General features: G+C 44.9%; 1 long non-coding RNA gene across 1 annotated transcript in view; it reads right to left on the bottom strand.

The window, feature by feature from the left end:
* LOC147108223 (uncharacterized) overlaps nt 1–14,392 on the bottom strand; it is a 30,483-nt gene extending 16,091 nt beyond the window's left edge. The window contains exon 1 of the long non-coding RNA XR_015080711.1: nt 14,160–14,392. This is a non-coding gene — a long non-coding RNA (uncharacterized LOC147108223). The remainder of the gene's footprint in view (nt 1–14,159) is intronic.
* Nucleotides 14,393–15,421: the final 1,029 nt, after the last annotated feature.

Raw genomic sequence — 15,421 nt, 5'->3', positions numbered from 1 at the left:
CAGGCTCAGGCCCTGAAGGGATGCACTAGTTTGCCTTTTGAACTCCTGAGCTAATGGGTAGATTTGCCTCAGGTGTGTTGGAGGTGGGTGTGGCCTTCACCTGAAGTGGCGTGAGAGGGGGACTTTGTCTCCATCTGGTGGCCACATACCATCCATCCACCACAAACTGCCCCCATAGCTCACACTTTATAAAACACTAGTTAGGCCCCAGCTGGAGTATTGTGTTCAATTTGGGCACCACACATTAGGAAGGATGACAAGGCCTTGGAGAGGGTGCAGAAGAGATTTACTAGAATGGTTCCAGGGATGAGGGACTTCAGTTATGTGGAGAGACAGGAGAAGCTGGGGTTGTTCTCCTTAGAGCAGAGAAGGTTAAGAGGAGATTGAATAGAGGTGTTCAAAATCATGAATGGTTTTGATAGAGTAAATAAAGAGAAACTGTTTCCAGTGGAAGAAGAGTAAGTAACCAGAGGACTCAGATTTAATGTGATTGGCAAAAGTACCAGGTCACACAAGGAAACTTTTTTTTTACACAGCGAGTTGTTGTGATCTGGAATGCACTGCCTGACAGGGTGGTGGAAGCAGATTCAGTAGTAACTTTCAAAAGAGAACTCGATAAATACTTGAAGGGAAAAAATTTGCAGGGCTGTGGGGAAAGAGTAGGGGAGTGAGATTAATTGGATAGCTCTACAAAAGAGGCACGAATGGCCTCCATCTGTGCTGTATCATTCTATGATTCTATGATTCTAATACAGACCAGAAATCAAACCTCAAGTTTTCCTTGTTCCGACTCAGTGTGGTGAATTACTCACTACATCACTGACTGTTAATTTTGACTATTACATTATTTCTCCCCTCACATCACCCTTTGATGTGGTGTCATGTTATCAGGACTATGCCAACATTGCTCTCCAGCTGGGAGATGATTGACACCAGCCGAAGGTGTCTCGCCTTCTCATTTTCCCAACAACCCTGCAGGAACTGGCTATTCGTAATATTTGTTGGCAGCCTTGCTGAGATTGGTAGCTCACTGTACGTGTCACTAAGAGACCAGACAAAATATTTTAAACAGGAAACGTCTCTATAAAGAGACTAGTAAATATTTAATATTTTCTGATTTTTCTGTCTTCTCCCTTAAAGGCATTGCCTGCTGCTGTGTACAGTTCCACAGGGGCCCCACAACCATCTTCTCACCCAAGCAGTAGTTCTTTATGCATGAAAAAAACAGTAAGTGGAGGCAAACTATTCTATCGGGGAGGCCGGCTATTTGATCTCACAAGGGGGGAGGGGATGGGGTCTGTGCCCAATTCTGTCCTGTCCTTTTCAGTAAGGGTCACTAGATAGCAATCAAAAGCAAGAATCCTGCCTGATTTTCCTCTCTGCGCAGCCCAAGGGCGCTGAGACCAATTCTAATACCTAAGCTGCTGCTTCAGCTCAGACTAGTTAGCTGAGTACAGACCAAGGATTGAACCTATATGACTTAGTACCACACCACCCATTGCATTTACCCACAAGTACTCTCTCTATCTCTTAAATCTTGTTGTTGCTTTTTTTTTATTCGTTCACAGGATGTGGGCGTCGCAGGCAAGGCCAGCATTTATTGCCCATCCCTAATTGTCCTTGAAAAGGTGGTGATCCGCCTTATACAACTGAGTGGCTTGCTGGGCCATTTCAGAGAGGAGTTGAGAGTCAACCATATTGCTGTGGGTCTGGAGTCACATAAAAGCCAGATTGGGTAAGGATGGCAGATTTCCTTCTCTAAAGGACATTAGTGAACCAGATGGGTTTTTACAACAATCCAGTGGTTTCATGGTCATCATTACTCATACCAGCTTTCTATTCCAGATTTATTTAATTAACTAAATTTAAATTCCCCAGCTGCCATGGTGGGATTTGAACTCATATATCCAGATCATTAGTCTAGGCTGCCTTATTAGTAGTTCAGTACCCTAACCACTATGCTACTGTACCCCATGCAAAATGCTAAGCAAGAAATAGGCTGTTTCCTTTACTTGATGCTGAAGAAGGTTTGTGCTATGTTGAGTCTCACAATAAGAACTGCCATGCTGATATGAATTTATTGGACATTAACCATTGCGGTTTTACCTTTAACAATCACTGCATCAGGTTTACAATGAGTGAATAAGTGAAATTCCATGGAATTCCACAATTTTAATAGGAATTTAGTTGCATCTGGTGGTTTTAGATGTGATTGTAGGTCTTGAGTTTAAAATCTGTGAGATGGTCTACATGCTTCAGATTAGGTTTGAAGGCTTTTAGATGGGATTAGCTTCAAATGAATTTACTAAAACTAAGGGCATCAGACCCATCAGTGTTCACTCTATCCATTATAGTGCAACTTCATGGACTGCCCTTCCGAAAATCTTCAGTTGAGTCGGAAGTGGAACTTGAGGAAATGCCTAACATTGATCCGAAGGCTTTGAGTTGAGTCTTTAGTCCTGGGATTGATACTGGAGGCCTTTGATTGGCTTTTTAGCATTTTCTCAAATCTAGATGCTTTGGGTTGGTTCTAAAACCTTTTTGTAGAAATCTGTATCAGTTTAAAAGTACCCAGGATGCTGTGGAAAATTTAACTGTAATAAAGACAATGCAAGAGAATTGAAAATTAATTTATTTTGCTGGAAGATTATTTTTGAAAAAAGTGATGATTTTACATTTCCACAGCACTTACACAGTACTCCAAACAAATCCAGGTTTGAAATACTTGAAGAATGTGACAATTTGTTCAAAGAAATTACCTTTTAGTTCACGTCTCATTATATTTGAAAGAACTAGGGACACAAGTATAAAATGAATAATCGTCGCTCTCCCGATGGTCCAACAAGTTTATTCAGTGAGTTTTTGAGTCATACAGACCACATAGAGTCATAACGGTACAGAAGGAGGCCATTCGGCCCATTGAGTCCGTGCCGGCTCTCTGTAGAGCAATCCAGTCAGTCCCATTCCCCCGCTCTATCCCCGTAGCCCTGCAAGTTTATTTCCCTCAAGTGCCTATCCAGTCTCCCCTTGAAAACATTGAGTGTCTCTGCTTCCACCACTTCCGTTGGCAGCGAGTTCCAGGTCCTCACCACTCGCTGCATAAAAAAGTTTTTCCTCACATCCCCCCATATCTCTTGCCCAGAACCTTAAATCTGTGTCCCCTAGTCCTTGTACCATCAACTAGTGGGAGCAGCCTTTCCCCGTCTAGTCTATCCAAACCCGTCATAATCTTGTACACCTCTATCAAATCACCCCTCAACCTCCTTTGCTGTAATGAAAACAAATCCAGCTTCTCCAACCTGTCCTTGTAGCTAAGATCCCCCATCCCCAGAACCATTCTGGTAAATCTCCTCTGCACCCTCTCAGGTGCCTTCACATCCTTCCTAAAGTGTGGTGACCAGAACTGGATGCAATTCTCCAGTTGTGGCCTAACCAGCGCTTCATAAAGGTTCAGCATAACTTCTCTGCTTTTGTACCCAATACCTCTATTTATGAAGCCCAAGATCCCATATGCTTTGCTAACCACTCTCTCAATATGTCCCGCCACTTTCAGGGGCCTATGCACATTCATTCTCAGGTCCCTCTGTCCCTGCACACTTTTTAAAACTGTGCCATTAAGCGTATATTGTCTCTCCCTGTTCCTTCTGCCAAAATGCATCCTCACACTTCCCTGTATTAAATTCCATCTGCCACTTGTCTGCCCATTCTGCTAGCCTTTCTATGTCCTGTTGCAGTCAATTGGTATCATCCTCACTGTTTACCACACCCCCAAATTTAGAAATTCTACTCTGTATTCCAATATCCAGGTCATTTATATACATCAAAAAAAGCAGTGGCCCCAGCACTGACCCTTGGGGAACACCACTGTCTACCATCCTCCAGTCTGAAAAACAGCCATTTACCACAACTCGCTGTTTTCTGTCCTTCAGCCAATTCCTTATCCAAGCGGCCACAGACCCACCTATTCCATGAGCCTCAATTTTGTTAACCAGCCTTCTATGTGGTACCTTGTCAAATGCCTTCCTAAAATCCATGTAGACAACATTCATTGCATTCCCTTCATCAATCCTCCCTGTTACTTCATAAAAAAATTCAATTAAATTAGTCAAACATGATCTGCCTTTTACAAATCCGTGTTGGCTCTCCTTAATTAGCTTAAACCTCTCCAAGTGCCCGTTAAATTTTTCCTTGATTATTGTTTCTAAAACTTGACCCACCACTGATGTTAAACTGACTGGCCTGTAGTTACTAGGATTGTCCTTACACCCTTTCTTGAACAATGGTGTCACATTTGCCACTTTCCAATCCTCAGGCACCTTCCCCGCATCTAGGGAAGATTGGAAAATTGTGGCAAGCCCTTCTGTTATCTCCTCCCCCAATTCCCTTCGCAACCTGGGATGCAAGCCATCTGGACCAGGCGATTTATCCACTCTAAGCATACCCAGCCTTTCTAGTACATCCTGTCTATCAATTTTCACCCCTTCCATTGCTTCTACCTTTTCCACTTCTACCGATATTTTGTCAGTATCCACCTCCTTAGTAAACACTGATACAAAGTATTCATTGAGTATTCCAGCCTTGCCCTGCGCCTCTAAGCATATATCACCTTCTTTGTCCCTAATAGGCCCCACCCCGCCTCTTACTACCCACTCACTGTTTACATGCAGGTAATTAACAGAAGATTTTTGGGTTCCCTTTTACATTAACCGCCATTCTTGTTGTGTATGTACCTTTAAGGGAATAACTGGTCTCAGACTGCAGTACCGGCAGTCACCACCCCTGCATAAAAGGCGCTAGCAGCCTTCTGTAGTTTCAGTTTCCTGATTGACTCCATTCAGTAAAGACTTGTTATAATCAACTCCTGCTGTCCGTGTCTCAATTATACACGGACATAATATTGGCGACGAGCAGATACGAACTTACCTACAGTCTGCACCACCTCATGGGATCCATTCCTGAAGCGAAGTGAGCAGAGGTCGAGGCCAGAAGGAAGAAAGAAGCAGTAGAAATGGGCGTCGACCGTGGGCATCCGCCCCTGAGTCAGCGGAGTTGAAGATTTGCAGGAGAGGCTGTCGAGAGCGGGGCTTGGTTCCTGTCAACGGTGCTTCAGCTAATCGGGCTGGTGGCAGGTAGTACACTGATCCTTCCTGGCCTGCGGCGGTCTAGAACTCGAGCGGGTGGCTTGCAACGGGGCCGAGCAGCATTGTCGGGAAGAGGAGAGAGAGAGACGGTGGAGCACACAGGGCGCGGCTGGTGCTACGAAGCCGGGCAGCGTACAGACCCGAGAAGAGGGAGGCAAGAGTCCCACAGGGTTGTTCCACGACGGGAAAATAATAAAATAAAAAATAAAAAATATTAAACACGCAGAAAGCCGCGAGGAGCTGCAGGTTGCCAAGGAAACCGCGGAAAGCAGCGCTAGCAACAGCGGGGAAGAAGGCAAAGCGCGGGAGGTGCCGTTTTAATCCAGCGGGGAAGAAGGCAAAGCGCGGGAGGCGCCATTTTGTTAAATCGGGGAAGAAGGCAAAGCGCGGGAGGCGCCATTTTAGATTTCCAAGATGCGAAAGACTGGCTATATCACTGCCTTTGATAATGCAATAGAAGACTGGACCACGTATGTGGAAAGAGTCGAGGTATATTGCGAGGCAAACGAAATAGCCGATGAGAAAAAGGCATCGGTACTGCTAAACTTAATGGGCGCAAGAACGTACGGCCTATTGCGGGACCTGATTACTCCAGCCAAACCGAAGGCGAAGAGTTTTAACGAAATTGTTGCTATCCTACAGGAACACCTAAACCCTGCACCGCTGCTGATAGCAGAAATATTTAAATTCCACAGGAGAACTCAGTATAAAGATGAGAGCAATGCTGATTATCTTACGGAACTACGCAAGCTATCAAAGCACTGCCAGTTCGGAGCAGGACTGGCAGATACCCTACGGGACAAATTTGTCTGTGGACTCCTGAGTGAAGGAACCCAGAAGAGGTTACTCTCAGAGAAAGAGCTGACGTTAGATAAGGCTTTCAGCGTGGCAGTATCGTACGAAGCAGCAGCCAGGGGAGCTGCGGAAATACAACAAAAGCCACAGGAATATGGCACCCACGAAATGACACGGGGGTTTGCAAAATGTTATCGCTGCGGCAGAACAACCCATGACCAGAAGGACTGCTGGTCCAAGGACAAAATATGCAGGCAATGCGGAAAGATGGGACACATTGCACGAGTTTGCAGGTCTGGGAAGAAGACCAACGACAACAAAAAGGCTACTAAGGAACCGTACAAGAAAGTACAAAAGATGACGGACAGTAGTTCCGAAGACCAGATGAGTGATAGTGAATCCGGGAACAAGAGACTAAGCTGTCTCAAACTTCACAATGTAATCGCAAAAGAGGATCACCGAACCATTTGGGTCACCCTCACGATAGCAGGGTCCCAAGTTAAAATGGAATTGGATACAGGATCAGCGCTAACCGTCATGAATCGACGAGACTACGAGCGGCTATTCTCACACATACCCTTGAGAGAGACATCCATCGTCTTGACGACGTATACGGGGCAAAAAGTGTACCCCAGAGGAAAAATAAGGGTGCCTGTCGAATACAACGGCAAGAAAATACGGAAATTGTATCTCTACATACTGCAAGATGGTGGACCACCGTTATTGGGACGTGAATGGATCAGGAAGATAAGCTTAAACTGGCACTCCATTCAGGCAATGATGGTGGCTAGTAAAAAAGATGACGACGTCACTCCTGGACGATTGTCAACAATCTTAGCTAACGCCAAAGAGGTATTTCAACAAGAACTGGGCACTCTTAAAGGCGTAACTGCCTCGATAAAAATAGAGGAGAATGCAATTTCCAAGTTTTTCAAAGCAAGACCGGTACCATATGCAATTCGCCCAGCCGTCGAGGCAGAGCTGGAGAATCTGGAGAAAGCAGGCGTGTTGTCTAAGGTAGACTGGAGCGACTGGGCGACACCCATCGTTCCTGTCATGAAGAAAACGTTAAACAATAAGTCTGAGGAGCCAAGGAAGGTTCGCATCTGTGGGGACTTCAAGGTGACGGTGAACCCAGTCCTTCACACAGTACAATATCCTCTTCCAAGGATAGAAGACATCTTCGCCTCACTATCTGGAGGGAAGCGTTTTACAAAAATTGACCTAGCACAAGCGTATTTGCAGATGGAGGTTGAAGAATCCTCTAGGAAGTATCTCACGATGAACACCCACAAAGGTCTTTACCAGTATCATCGATTGGTATTCGGAGTAGCATCAGCTCCGGCGATATGGCAAAGAGCGATGGAACAAGTCCTGCAAGGGATTCCGGGACTCAGTGTTACTTGGACGACATCCTAGTGACAGGTGAAGATGACAGTGAACACCTTAACAACCTAGAACAGGTGCTCACTAGACTACGTGAACATGGGCTACGAGCCAACCGCCCCAAGTGCGAGTTTTTAAAGAAACAGATATCGTATTGTGGCCACGTGATTGATGAAGAGGGGTTACATAAGTCCCCTGACAAAATTAAAGCGGTTGTTAAGGCCCCAGCGCCTGAAAATGTGTCGCAACTGAGGTCATTCCTCGGATTGGTGAATTACTACCATAAGTTTTTACCGAATTTGTCCACAATTCTGCACCCACTGAACGCCCTACTACGAACGGGAGTAGCATGGAAATGGAGCAATGACTGTAAGCGGGCCTTTCAGAAGAGTAAAGACTTAATCACTTCAAGAGAAATATTGGCTCACTACAACCCATCACTCCCGAAATGACTGGCGTGTGATGCGTCTCCCTACAGCATTGGGGCGGTACTGTCACATAAATTCCTTGATGGTTTAGAGAGGCCGATAGCTTTTGCGTCACGTTCGGTAACTTCAGCCGAGCGTAACTACGCCCAGATTGACAGAGAGGCCTTCAGCCTAGTGTGGGGGGTGAAGAAGTTCAATCACTACCTGCACGGTCAAAAATTTACTCTACTAACTGATCATCAACCTCTTGTCTCCATTTTCAACCCTCAGAAGGGCGTACCGATAATGACAGCACAACGGCTACAGAGGTGGTCCCTTTTCCTAGGGGCACACCAATATGACATCGAGTACAAAGGAACTAAACAGCATGGGAATGCTGATGGATTGTCGCGCCTACTGTTGCCGACAGTGGAAGAACTTGCAGTGGATCCAATGGAGATATTCCACTCGACCATAGTCGAATGTCTCCCCGTGACGAATGCAAACATAGAAAAGGAAACACGAAATGACCCGACACTATCCCGGGTCTATGATTTAACGGTGAAGGGATGGCCAGCACATGGCGAACCACTGCTGCCAGCATTCTCGGCGAGAAGAGAACAGCTGTCAGTGTGCAGAGGAACCTTGATGTGTGGATCCAGAGTAGTAATTCCACCCAAATTGAAGGATAGAGTGCTCAATGAGCTTCATGAGGGTCATCTGGGAGGGGTAAAAATGAAGAACTTAGCCAGAGCGTTTGTGTGGTGGCCGGGAATCGATAGAGAAATCGAAGAGATGACCAAGAGCTGTACAGGATGCCAGAAGGTCCAAAACGCCCCACCACAAGCCCCATTACATCCATGGGAGTGGCCCTCATCTCCATGGCAAAGGGTGCACATTGATTTTGCTGGTCCCTTCATGGACTCGATGTTTTTAATTGCGGTGGATGCACATTCAAAGTGGCCAGAGGTAATAAAAATGTCCTCAACCACCACAGAAAAAACTATCACAGTCTTACGAACCATATTCGCCAGGAATGGGCTGCCTGAACAGATTTGCTCTGACAATGGACCACAGTTTGTGTCTGAAGAGTTCCGGAGGTTCTTAAAGAACAATGGTGTTAAGCATTACACATCTGCCCCATATCATCCAGCCACTAATGGATTGGCCGAGAGGTTTGTTCAAACATTCAAGAAGGCTATCAAGGCAATGTGTAATGAAGATATACCTCTACAACACAAGGTGGACAACTTCTTGTTTGCCTACTGGAATGCGACACATGCGGTTACCAACCAAACTCCTGCCATGATGTTCTTCAATCGAAGACTATGATGCCGCTTGGATTTGTTTAAGCCAAACATCAGAAGAGATGTGGAGAACAGGCAGTTTCAGAATATGAATGAAAGACCGACCAGGAGTTTTAAGATAGGTCAACCAGTTTTGGCCCGGGACTACCGCACAGAGAAATGGCAGCCAGGAACGATTTGTACATGGCAAGGACCTCTCATGTACACCGTGGACATTGGAGAGAGCATTGTAAGACGCCAGGCTGACCAGATTCTAGAGTCACTGGAAAACGTCAACTCCACACCACGATCTGATACACCTGGCGAGGAAACCGACGTACCAATTGCATCTACCGCAGAATCGGTGATATTGGAAGCAGATGAACCAACCAACGACATTGATCCCGACTCAACCTTGCCAGAAGAACCTGATACCCCAAAGAGGCGTTATCCAGACAGAATCAGAAAGCCTCCTCAAAGATTGAACTTATAATTGCTTAACCTCAACCAATGTATCTAGCAACCGTAATTATGATTGTAATTAGTTATCATTTAGTTGTTAAATGAATGTTATGTACTGTTTATCTAAAAGGGGAGGAATTGTTGTGTATGTACCTTTAAGGGAATAACTGGTCTCAGACTGCAGTACCGGCAGTCACCACCCCTATATAAAAGGCGCTAGCAGCCTTCTGTAGTTTCAGTTTCCCGATTGACTCCATTCAGTAAAGACTTGTTATAATCAACTCCTGTTGTCCGTGTCTCAATTATACACGGACATAATAATTCTACTCTCATATTCTCTCTTTGACAATCTTATTTTCATCTTTACTTCCCCTCTCAACTTATTGTATTTGGTCTGGTTCTCCCTTGAAGAATTCACCTGACATTCATCATACACCCTCTTTTTTTGTTTCATCTTCTTCTCTATCTCCCTCGTCATCCAATAGCCCTTGCTTTGGTTCCCTTACCCTTCCCTCTTGTTGGAATGTACCTAGCCTGTACTTGGAACATCTCCTCCTTAAAGATCACCCATTGTTCCATTACAGTTTTTCCTGTCAGTCTTTGGTTCCATTTTACCCTGGCTAGATCCTTTCACATCCCATTGAAGTTAGCCCTATTCCAGTTTTGAAGTTCCACTCTAGATTGTTCCTTGCTTCTCTCCCTTGCTAATCTAAATCTTATGATACGATGATCACTCGCACCCAAGTGTTCTCCCACCTCATTCCCCAGCGCCAGATCCAGCAATGCCTCCTTCCTAGTTGGGCCAAGAACATACTGGTCAAGGAAATTCTCCTGAATACATTTCAGAAATTCCTCCCCCTCCTTTCCCTTTATCCTAGACCACAATAGGGTCGGATTGGATCCTGGATCTATACTAAGTTAGCCACTCTCAGCTAGGTACAGGTGCAATAATTGGTATCTATAACCATGGATTAGTGAGGTGAAAATCACCCAGGTTCTTACTCATGATCGCTCTCAGTGACTCTTGCTGGAAGTGTGTATGTGGGGACATCGGGCAAGCACTGGATCTGACTCAGCTGCGATGCTCCCCTGCTGTCGAATAGCCTGCTATCAGGGCTCACACATTAATAAGTGGGATTAATTGGATAGCTCTACCAAAGAGCCGGCACAGGCATGATGGGCCAAATGGCCTCCTTCTGTGCTGTATCATTCTATGATTCTATGATAAAGGAGTGCACACAGACTGCGAGTGTGTTACGTATAGGAGAGATAGACTGTGAGCGTGTTACACACAGGTGTACATACAGACTGTGAGTGTGTACATACAGGTGTACACACAGACTGTGAGTGTGTACATACAGGAGCTCACACAGACTGTGAGTGTGTACATACAGGTGTACACACAGACTGTGAATGTGTTACACACAGGAGATCACAGTGCGTATTATACAGGAGTGCACGCAGACTGTTTGCATTACAGAGAGCTATGAAGAATTGAAGAGTTAACATGAAGTCATAAATTACAAAGCTGGATTATTTTCTCAATGTCATCTTGACCTTGAAATAAGAAACTGCTCGGAGGCTCACTTCAGGGCGTGTTCAGCAGTAGATTCTAGCGAAATATAACATTACTTCAGTGGTTTACAGTGGTAAAGTTTTAACTTAGTTGATTACCTGGCTTGTAATGAGGACTGACAATGGATGGGAACCCGTGGATAGCAGGGTCCCAGAGTTGTCTCAACTGAATTACAGAAGTGGGATTGCATGATGTCATTTAAGCAGTGATGAGAACAGAATTTATTTCACTGCACATTATAGGGGAATTTCACAGCTAGTAAATGTGAGCTACATCAATACAAAATAAACTACTGTAATAAATAATGTTAAGATAACAAGTTAACAATGCCGGCGGAATAATAATTCTAACACTAGATGGTTGTAGCAATCCTGAAGCAATGAATCTACTGCTTTACAAACCTGTGTACTACCATTAGGATTTCTAACCATTCGAATGGGGAGACGAGCTGCAGTTCTTTTTACCTGAACACACTGCAAGGTGACAGAAGCAGGGAACGTGTTTACCTCTGCAGCAAATGACAGAGTAATTGCCATCAGAACGCCTGGCTGAGCACAGCAGAGCCAGCACAGCGCTATCATCGAGATCAGATAGGGAGTCGCTGTGGCCAGAGATTAAAGGCAATCTGACAGTAATGAGTTCGGAGCCGGCTGGGTCGGGCTGTTTACATCCAGCTACTCGTCAATTCTCTCCTTGGCAGATTCAGCCGTATCAGTACATAAGCATGAGTGCCGGAGAAATAATGCTGGAATCAGGCTTTCTGCAGTCTCCTTCTTTAAATACCTATTTGTAACACGTCTGCCTTCTCCGTCGCCCTTTGCCCATTTAGTAATAATTTGTCACAAGCATTATCTCTGTGAGAAAGTGTATCTTTTATTTGGCAGCAAAAGGGTTAAATGGAAAGATCGCTACACTGTTTCGTTAAGCGCAGTGTGGTTTAGATTTAAAAATAAAGGAAAGATTTGCATTTATATAGCACCTTTGACGACCTCAGGACGTCCCAACGCGCAGTAATGAAGTCATTTTGAAGTGTAGACACTGTTGTAATATAGGAAACACAGCAAGATCCCATGAACAACAACTTGATAATGCCCAGATGATCTGTTTTCGTGATGTTGGTTGAGGGATAAATATTGCCCAGGACACTGGGGATAACTCCCCTGCTCTTCTTCGAAATAGTGCCACGGGATCTTTTACATCCAACTGAGAGCAGAAGGGCCTCAGTTTAATGTCTTATCCAAAGGATGGCCTCTCTGGCACTGCAGCACTCTCTCAGTACTGCACTGAAGTGTTAGCCTAGATTTTCTGCTCAAGTCTCTGGAGTGGGACTTGAACCTACAACCTTCTGACTCAAAGGCAAGAATGTTACTACTGTACAGAACAAACCAGGATTGTAGGCAACAAATTTAAAATTATAAACACATCTTGCAATGATAACCCCCTCTGCCATTACCTCCCATGCTATACACTAGCTTACACAATCCTTAAGGTCTTGGGTGCACTCCTTAACCTCACAGGAAATTTTGAATTTCATATCAAAACTTATACATTCTGGTTATTTTTTTAAAAACTTTTCACACTTTAATCCATGTTGAGTTGAATTATATGAGGTTAGTCACTACTGTACTCACAGGCATCAAGGTTTCTAAGGGCAAAGGACATTTTTGCGAATAGGCTGAAAATGGGCCTGGCATTTGACACAATTGATATGAAATTTAAGAAATTATTGAAAATTTGCTTTTAGGGCAAATTAGTGCAATAATGCTGGTGTTTGTTCTTGACAAGGTCAAGCTGATTACTGAAAGTTACATATTGTTCTGCTTTCTCACTGGTGCTTATGTCATAAAACAGCATGAACCATTTGCAATGCCACAGGATGTGGGCTAGTCAGTAAAGAATTTGATCATCCTTCTACATTTGCTTTCCAAGTACTGTTCAACAGAACAACACTCCCTGTTGTACTTCTAAAAAACAAAATCAGCTAATAAATTCTAGTATTTATTATTAGCACTCAGTTTAAAAACCATTAGCCGTGGAATGTATGCAGAGCGTGCGCCAAGTAATGAGGCACCTTTTCAATGAGCACAAGTCCGTCGCAGCTCAGGCATCACATCAGGTTTTACACTTGAACTTGATCAGCTAAAATGTCATGTACATAAAGCTGCAAGGCATCACACCTAAACAAGTACAGCACGGACCAATTAGTAAGCAGCAAGTGTGAACGACAACCAACAATGAAGAATTTGAAAAGCTGCCAATCCAAAATTAGCAGTCAGCAAACAGCTGCTAATAGCAATGAGGAGAAAGGGCACCAATGGAATTGCTCCAAATATTTTTTGTGAGAAGTTGGCTAGTTGTCCATAATGGCACGATGGAGATACGTATTAACACTGCAACCTTTGATGATGAATAGTTGGAGGAACTGTATCAAAGGATTCCGAAGGGACCGCTCCCTCCACAATACCCTGGTCCACTCCTCAATCACCCCCAACAGCCCCTCCTCTCCCCACGGCACCTTCCCGTGCAAGCGCAGGAGATGCAACACCTGCCGTTTTACATCCTCCCTTCTCACTGACCAGGTGAAACAGTGATTTACTTGTACTTCTTGCAATTTAGTATACTGTATTCGCTGCTCACGATGCGGTCTCCTCTACATTGGGGAGACCAAACGCAGATTGGGTGACCGCTTTGCGGAACACCTCCGTTCAGTCCGTAAGGGTGACCCCAAACTTCCGGTCGCCTGTCACTTTAATTCCCCACTCCACTCCCACTCTGACCTCTCAGTCCTCGGCCTCTTACAATGTTCCAATGAAGCTCAATGTAAGCTCGAGGAACAGCACCTCATCTTTCGATTAGGCACTTTACAGTCTTCTGGACTCAACATTGAGTTCAACAATTTCAGATCATAACCCCACCCCCCCCAACCCCCCACCCCCCCACCATTTTTTCAGGCGGCTAGTGTTTCTGATTCAGCCATCCCCATTTGCAACATTTAACCACTCCTGCCTTGCCTTCTAGCACAGACTGTCCCTTCAGTTCTTTCCTCCCCTCCCCCACTTCCCTACCTCTGCACCTGCTTAAAATCTGTTACATCTCCTACTTTTACCAGTTCTGACGAAGGGTCTCCGACCTGAAGCGTTAACCCTGTTTTTCTCTCCACGGATGCTGCCTGGCCGGCTGAGTGTTTCCAGCATTTTCTGTTGTTGTATCAAAGGAAGGTTGCCTTACTTGCCCAACCTTCTGTGACAGCCGAGGTGCAAGTTGCATGGATGGAAGTAGGCAACCCAGTCACACCTGGATGAAAATGAGGTAGTGGTTTACTTGTATTGGGAGGAAGGCAAAGTTCTGTGTGAAGAAGCGTGATACAAGCTTAAGTTAGGGACTACTACGCCCTCTGGAATATACCATTTAAAGAATTGTACACAAAACATTTTTCACACATCTTTCATTATTTCAAAGCTGCATGCCATACTTCTTTTGCTGGTGGGGGTGGAGCTGAGAAACAGCAAAGAAGTGCCCAGCCTTCCAACCCAGGATGCTCCTTTGCTGTTGAGGGGGGGAGGGCGTTCTCAATGGTATTACGTCCATGAATGATTGAGACACGGGCAGCAGGAGTAGAACAAAATAAGTCTTTACTGGTGGAAGTCAATAGTGAAACTGAAACAACAGAGGCTCACCAGCGCCTTTTATACAGGGGTGGTCACTGCCTGTACTGCAGTCTGAGACCAGTTATTCTCTTAAAGGTACATACGCAACAATTCCTCCCCTTTTAGATAAACAGTACATAATATTCATTTAACAACTAAATGATAACTAATTACTGTTGCTAGATACAGTGGTTAAGTTTAAGCAATTATAAGTTCAGTCTTTGAGGAGGCTTCCTGATTCTGTCTGGATAACGCCTCTTTGGGGTATCAGGTTCTTCTGGCAATGTTGAGTCGGGATCAATGTCGTTGTTTGGTTCATCTGCTTCCAATATTACCGGTTCTGCGGTAGCTGCAATTGGAACGTCGATTTCATTACCAGGTGTATCAGATCGTGGTGTGGAGTTGACGTTTTCCAGTGACTCTAGAATCTGGTCAGCATGGCGTCTTACAATGCTCTCCCCAACGTCCATGGTATACATGAGAGGTCCTTGTCGTGTACAAATCGTTCCTGGCTGCCATTTCTCAGTGCGGTAGTCCCGGGCCAAAACTGGTTGACCTATCTTAAAACTCCTGGTCGGCCTTTCATTCATATTCTGAAACTGCCTGTTCTCCACATCTCTTCGGATGTTTGGCTTAACCAAATCCAAGCGGCATCGTAGTCTTCGATTGAAGAACATCATGGCTGGAGTTTGGTTGGTAACCGCATGTGTCGCATTCCGGT

Source organism: Somniosus microcephalus, chromosome 13, assembly GCF_052327205.1.
Source record: "Somniosus microcephalus isolate GS21.2 chromosome 13, FLI_Smic_1.0, whole genome shotgun sequence".
Taxonomy (NCBI): domain Eukaryota; kingdom Metazoa; phylum Chordata; class Chondrichthyes; order Squaliformes; family Somniosidae; genus Somniosus; species Somniosus microcephalus.
Note: the sequence above shows the minus strand (reverse complement) of the source record. Positions and strands in the feature narration are given on the sequence as shown.